The following is a 7,641-nucleotide window of genomic DNA, read 5'->3' on the forward strand; positions in this document are numbered from 1 at the left end:
TATGGAGACAGAGAAAGAAAGCTATATGCATATAAGGGACCTAATAATGAGACCATCACAAATAAGGAAGCAGTTAAAGACCTTGGTGTGATGATAATATGGAACATGTTATGCAATGATCAAATAGCAACTCTGTTGGCAAAATGTAAAGCAAAAATGGGAATGTTGTTACGGCACTTCAAAACAAGAAAAGCTGAACACATGATTATGCTTTATAAAACATATGTTCGTAGTCCCACTTGAATATTGCAATATGATATGGTACCCACACTATCAAAAGGTAATGGCACAAATAGAGAGTGTACAAAGGTCCTTTACAGCTAGAATAGAAGAAGTTAAGGACCTAGACTACTGGGAAAGACTACAATTCTTAAAATTATATAGTCTAGAAAGGAGAAGAGAACGCTACATGATAATTCAGGCATGGAAACAGATAGAAGGAATAGCAGAAAATATCATGGAACTAAAAATATCAGAAAGAGCAAGCAGAGGTAGATTAATAGTGCCCAAAATTATACCAGGAAAAATAAGGAAAGCACACAGGACATTAATCCACTACGCACCAGCATCGATAATGCAGCGTCTATTCAATGCGTTGCCAGCTCATCTGAGGAATATATCAGGAGTGAGCGTAGATGTGTTTAAGAATAAGCTCGACAAATATCTAAACTGCATCCCAGACCATCCAAGATTGGAAGATGCAAAATATACCGGAAGATGTACTAGCAACTCTCTGGTAGACATTAGAGGTGCCTCACACTGAGGGACCTGGGGCAACCCGAACAAGATGTAAGGTCTGTAAGGTCTCTCTCTCTCTCTCTCTTTCTTTTATTTCAACTTTCTTCCATGGTTTATTTTCCAGATGCATTTCTGTTTCCAGTCTATAACTGGAAAATTATTACCGATTCCACGGGCGTGTGACTCTGAGAAGCGGACATGCCTATGTTCATGTATATGTCCTTAGAGACGTCTTTCCAATACATAAGTAGGGGATATTCGCCCTTGTGACGAATATGGTCCCCCCCCCCACCCCCCCTTCTTTGGCGACATCCTGCTTTTACTGAACTTGGGGAGAGACATGACTGGACACTTAATTATAAGTTTGGGTTGCTGCCTTGAATGTAGGTATTACTTGAGGTTCTTTGCAGCGTTCCTCTTGGCTCGTAGCTGCAACCCCTTTCATTCCTTTTACTGTGCTTCCATTTACATGATTTATGTTCTATCTTGCTATCCACCCTCCCCCAACAATTATTTCATCGTACAACTGCTTCGAGGTTTTCCTCCTGTCACACCTTTCAAACCTACCTACTCTCAACTTCCTTTCCAGCCCCTGAATGACCTCATAGGTCCCAGTGCTTGGCCTTTGGCCTAAGCTGTATTTTCCATTTCTCGCTGTGTTATAGAGACGACATTAAGCAGGCAATCGCTCATTATTTTTTAAAAAGTCGTGTTCTCTCCTCAAATTGAAGGCTCCGTCGGTTTGATAATTTGTCTCTGGATAATTCAAGTCTAACACGTTCAATTCATTTAACTAGGGGTCCCCATTATAACCCTGCAAAGTTTCATGCCCATAAGACCAGCCGTTTGACCGTGATTGAATGACAGACGGGCAGACAGACATAACGCCCATTATAGTAAGATATGAGTTTAAGTCGTTGAATATAACGGATAATTATCTGTAGCCGATTGCTACTTATTCACGTTCGTTTATTTTCGATAATCATCCATGAAAGTAGGTATATATGTCGTTCTTCTCAGAGCCTCCGACGTAAGTATCACCTGTAAACAAACTAATAAAAAAGGGGAAAGGAAGATAAAAACGTCGTGATATATCTCATGGAGCAGTATTTTCGTGAGACAGTTAATACATTAAACATTAAACGACAGTCAAAACACAAAGCAGGACAGAAAACATGCAAGTAATAATTTAAATCAAACGCGAGACGTTAAATAGGGGAAGAAGCCATTCGTCGAATCCTTGTAGCAGAGGAAGACCAGCAGGGGCGAAGTTTCTCTCATCTTGGCATAATTCGAAGCGAATCTTCAGTTTCTTGGACATTGGTACTACTAGAAGTTCAGCTTAGGCCTCCAGGTATCTAGAGTAAAAGAGAGACAAATAATTGTTGTATTGTTTGTGAGTTGACGAAGTATTTAGGGAAGATTGTCTTTGACATAGGCATACCTACGCACAATGTTCGAAACTGTTCAGGGATAAGAAAAAATATTTCTGTAACCTTCAGGTAACGTAGAATAATGCCATAATGTCATGAAAGTGTTCTTGTATTCAGGTAAATGAATTGTACGTTGGTAAAAAGAAAATTAGTTATAATGGGTAAAACTTCAGCTACAAAGGTAAAATCTATCTGTCGATTAGTTGGCCTGTATCTACTATATATGTCTGTCTGTGCACGGCAATATTTACCGTTTATACCTGATATTTAAATGACAAATGAAAATACATTTACATGGCTAAAGAATTCAAGAGAGCATTTGTTTACCGAATCATATTTATTGCCAGTTTTAAACATTGTTGTTAGGGGACTAAATTCTTTGATTCTTTTGGCGTCAATAACCTCGTCGTTGCGACGCCAGTAAGAACTAACAAATCAATCTTTGATTCTTTTTCCTATTAAATTCTAGATGGGCGACACTGCTACCACCAATGTAGCGTACATACAGCTCAGTCGATTGTAGTCGTAACGTTATTGGGAAATTTATAAAAATATATAAAATATATATGAAAATATATAAAACCAGAAGAGTATTAAAGTTAAAGCTATTTAGTTAGAATCAGTTTTTCTGCTGATTTCTGAATTTTTCTTGTTTTTCTTCAGGGTGGTCCCCGCGCACGAGTTGCAACTTTTATGCCACTTTTTTTAATGTAATTTTTTTATTGAGAGCAACTAACGTCTCAAGTTGCTGTCCTTATGAATCATCTGATGAGGAAGATCTAGCCACGGTGTTTGAACGGTACCTGTCACCGGTACTTCTCTGTGTATCTGTATTCTCATAGTACAAATGAGCTACATTATAGCGAACATTATGAATAATCATAATTACCTTTCATCGGAAAACATCCAGGCGCATCGTTGACTCTTCTTTCGTCTTGTTATGGAGTCTGGGCCAGTAATAGAAGCAGCAGTAGTAGTAGTAGTAGTAGACGGGATTCGCCTTTGAAACGGCTCCATCAACGGGTGCCTAGATGAGTGATCTTCTGGTCTTTGCAACGGCGCCTCTGCTACACGGGAACTGTGACGTAGGTTGTTACACCAGACTTCGTCTGTCACCTTCATAGAGAATAAAGTTTGTGATTTATGTTTTGTATTTTTTTTTATTCTTTAATTAATTTATTATTTTTTTAGATTTTACGTTCATTAGCTTGATGGTATCGATCACTGGGTGTTATTTATTTATGAATTATGTAAGAGTAGTGTATATTTATTTATGAAATATGTATTTATTTATGAATTATGTAAGAGTAGATGTACTGTACTTTTACATGCGCGCGCATATTGAGTTTATTTTATGAGCATTATTATAATCATAAAATAAATAGTATGTATGCACTTATAAAAATGAAATACACCACTTATATATCATACACTGCTCGAAGCAAGTCATAACCACTTACACAATGGCCGGAATGGGCCATCCAAATAAACAAGTCATATAAAGGTGAACAGAATAATAATAAATACCGCAAATGACTTTGATGACGATGATATCATACTTTATACGAAAAATTGAAATATATGCACCGATGTTGACCCTGTATTTTGATGATGGCCTCCATAGGCGCTCTACTAGTCTGTTTTAAGTTAGTACGGAAAAAGCCGCTATTGGAAGAATAGAGAAGAATCTCTACGATCGTAACGCTACTGAATTAACCGTTACTTTTAATGAACTATGCTTGAGAGAGGGTCTGCTTCGTAAATAATATTAATAATAATGTGAGGGAACTCATAAGGTCTGCTTGAGAGAGGGTCTGCTTCGTAAATAATATTAATAATAATGTGAGGGAACTCATAAGGTCTGCTTGAGAGAGGGTCTGCTTACTAAATATAATTAACAATGATAATGTGAGGGAACTCATAAGGTCTGCTTGAGAGAGGGTCTGCTTACTAAATATAATTAACAATGATAAGGTGAAAGGACTCACGGTCGAACTGGGAGTATCCGTTCTTGCCGAATTTGTGGGTGCCATAGTTAGTCGACCCGAAGCGCCTTTCTCCTGGCCTCCTCCTGCGGGCTAGGTTAATGACCTGTGCGTCCACGGACACCGTCCCCAGAAGGACCACCACCAGCAGGAGCGTCAGTACCTTGTGGATGAAGTGGAAATATAGGGGGGCGTGGCTTTCAGAGGGTAGGCGGAGGGGGACGGGATGGGAGGGAGTGGTTGCTGATGAAATTAACATTTCAAACGCAAATTGTAACTCCTCTGTATTTTTGTTTATATCTGGGGGGCGTGGCTTTCAGAGAGTAGGTAGGGGTGAAGATGGGGATGGGGGGGGGGGGGGGGGCGGGAAGCGGTGCTGATGGAATTAACTTTTAAAACGCAAATTATAACTCCTCTGTATTTTTGTTAATATCTGTGATTACTGTGTTTACGGGAAAATTTATTGCATTTCCGGTTCACCACTGCGTGATTTATAAACTAATCAATAACAAGACGCAAGAGCGGATCAGTGTATCATGTGGGAATCTGGATATATGTTTGGAAGAATGAATGACTGAAACAGAAGGAATTTTAGAAAGATATTTGAGAATTCCGGTTACTAGCAATTTACGAATCCTTAGTAAAAGCATGTTCATGTGCTGGCTCATTTAAGTGATTCGTAAAGTAACTAAGACTACGGACATAACCAGCCTCGTTTCAGCGAATCCCTTCTTACCCCCACCCCATTCGGGAAAGGGGGAAGGGGCTATGATGAACACCCATTAAAAATCATCTTATGGGTCCCCACTCTACCCCTGCCAAGTTTAATGCCCATCGGACCAGCCGTTTGGCCGTAATTGAATGACAAACAGACGGACAGACATAGCGCCTATTATAGTATAGTAAGATTGATGCTCATGATGACTGAAACCTGACCACTAAGATGTTATGTAACTCAAGGGAACTTTATTGCAACTCGGCCTCAAATATTTAATCATGAAAACCGTAAGATTACGGTTTTCCTTATTATGTATTTTTTTCATTATTTTAGAAGTCGCCATGAGTTGCATGTCATAACCTGATTTCTCAAAGGTCTCTTCTAACTTTCGTGTTATTCGTTTAATCTTGACGACGTAATTCCAGTTTGTTCTTGCGTTTTTATTCATAAGTTTTATAAGTGAATTTGAGACGAGTTCTTACCAAACGGATGTTCATGACGATATCGTAAGGACAGCCTGGAAAGGAATAAGAGAAAAGTCATATATTAGTGGTTTTTTCACCTTTTGTCTGCTTCTATGTGATGCGAGTTCATCTCGTATCGTTAATAATAACAATAATGCATATCTTGTTATGTTGACAAATCAGTAATGTAATTTGAATTTGATGCAAATAACTTCATTATAAAAGTTTTCGCTTTTGCTTCCCGAGAAGATGATTGGATATACCTCCATCTACTCTTCTGTTTTTCCACGTCCGTCAACTTTTTACTATTTCTTTTCCGTTGTGCAAATCCTTAAACTAAGGAACCTTTTATTTCTTCTATTGCATTTTTCTTTCCCACCCGGCAAACGTTTCCACATGACTGTCTTTTTCCATTCTCTTCAGGCATTCTGAACGTACAAACTACTACTTTCTCTCTCTCTCTTCCTCTCTCTCTCTCTCTCTATCTCTCTCTTCTCCTCTCTCTCCTCTTCTCTCCTCTCTCTCTCGCTCTATATATATAATATATATAATATATATATTATTAATATATATATTATGTTATATAACATATTATATGATACTAATAAATTAATTATTATTAATATATTATATGATATATATACATATATTAGATTATAATATATAATAGATATATATATATATATATATATATGCTTTGCCTACTTTGGCATTCATGTCACCTAGCGCAACTACCCTCTTACGTTCTCCAGACCCAGCACAGACTGGATTCTCCCGAACTCGACGTTTAGTTTCAGTAACACAGTACTTGAACTAACGCATTTGCATTCTTCCAGTCTTTCTGACATGGTAACCCTGTGGTAGGGGTGTAAGAATATTACCACCGTAGGTCCTGTGTTTCGTAAAAGGCAACTAAAAGGAGAGCGGCTACCTTGCAGTCGTACGTTTTGCGTCAAAGGCTAGGCCCACTGCCAATAACTGTGGAAACTATTGCCTTGCAGTCTTACTTTTTAGTAATACTTTTTAGTAAAAGGCTAGGCCCACTACCAATAATTGTGGAAACTGCCCCCTTACAGTCTTACGTTTTTTTAGTAAAAGGATAGGCCCACCGCCAATAACTGTGGAAACTGTTGCCTTGCAGTCTTACTTTTTTTAGTAAAAGGCTGTGCCCACCGCCAATAACTGTGGAAACTGTTGCCTTGCAGTCTTACCACCAATAACTGAGGAAACTGCTGCCTTGCAGTCTTACTGTTTAGTAAAAGGCTAGTCCCACCGCCAATAACTGTGGAAACTGCCGCCTTGCAGTTTACTTTTTAGCAAAGGGCTAGGCAAACTGCCAGTAACTGTGGAAACTGCTGCCTTGCAGTTTTACTGTTTAGTAAAAGGCTAGGCCCACCGCCAATAACTGTGGAAACTGCTGCCTTGCAGTCTTACTGTTAAGTAAAAGGCTAGGCCCGCCGCCAATAACTGTGGAAACTGCTGCCTTGCAGCCGCAGGTGGACTTTTTAGTCAGAGGCTAGGCCCACTGCCAGTAACCGTGGAAACTGCTGCCTTGCAGTCTTACGTTTTAGTAAAAGGCTAGGCCCACCGCCAATAACTGTGGAAACTGCCGCCTTGCAGTTTACTTTTTAGCAAAGGGCTAGGCAAACTGCCAGTAACTGTGGAAACTGCTGCCTTGCAGTTTTACTGTTTAGTAAAAGGCTAGGCCCACCGCCAATAACTGTGGAAACTGCTGCCTTGCAGTCTTACTGTTAAGTAAAAGGCTAGGCCCACCGCCAATAACTGTGGAAACTGCTGCCTTGCAGTCTTACTGTTAAGTAAAAGGCTAGGCCCACCGCCAATAACTGAGGAAACTGCTGCCTTGCAGGTGGACTTTTTAGTCAGAGGCTAGGCCCACTGCCAGTAACCGTGGAAACTGCTGCCTTGCAGTCTTACGTTTTAGTAAAAGGCTAGACCCACCGCCAATAACTGTGGAAACTGCTGCCTTGCAGGTGGACTATTTTAGTCAGAGGCTAGGCCCACCGCCAGCAACTGTGGAAACTGCTGCCTTGCAGTTTACTTTTTAGCAAAACGCGAGGCCCACCGCCAATAACTGTGGAAACTGCTGCCTTGCAGGTGGACTTTTTAGTAAAAGGCGAGGCCCACCGCCAATAAAACCATGCATGACGTTGTAAGGAAAGACACATCAGGCAACTAACCCCTTAATGTAGGGATAACGGTGGGTAAGAAGTTTTTATGACATGTTAGGTGCTGCTACTCCTGACATTGTTATTATTATAATTATTTGCTGAACAATCACTCTT

At 39.8% G+C, this 7,641-nt stretch overlaps 1 long non-coding RNA gene across 1 annotated transcript; it reads right to left on the bottom strand.

The window, feature by feature from the left end:
* Positions 1–1,828: 1,828 nt before the first annotated feature.
* LOC135195746 (uncharacterized) lies at positions 1,829–3,267 on the bottom strand. Its single transcript, XR_010310237.1, has 2 exons — positions 3,061–3,267; positions 1,829–2,096 (listed from the first exon to the last, which is right to left on the bottom strand). It is a non-coding gene; the product is annotated as an uncharacterized LOC135195746 (long non-coding RNA).
* Between the last annotated feature and the right edge of the window lie 4,374 nt (positions 3,268–7,641).

This window comes from Macrobrachium nipponense, chromosome 16, assembly GCF_015104395.2.
Source record: "Macrobrachium nipponense isolate FS-2020 chromosome 16, ASM1510439v2, whole genome shotgun sequence".
In the NCBI taxonomy this organism is placed as follows: domain Eukaryota; kingdom Metazoa; phylum Arthropoda; class Malacostraca; order Decapoda; family Palaemonidae; genus Macrobrachium; species Macrobrachium nipponense.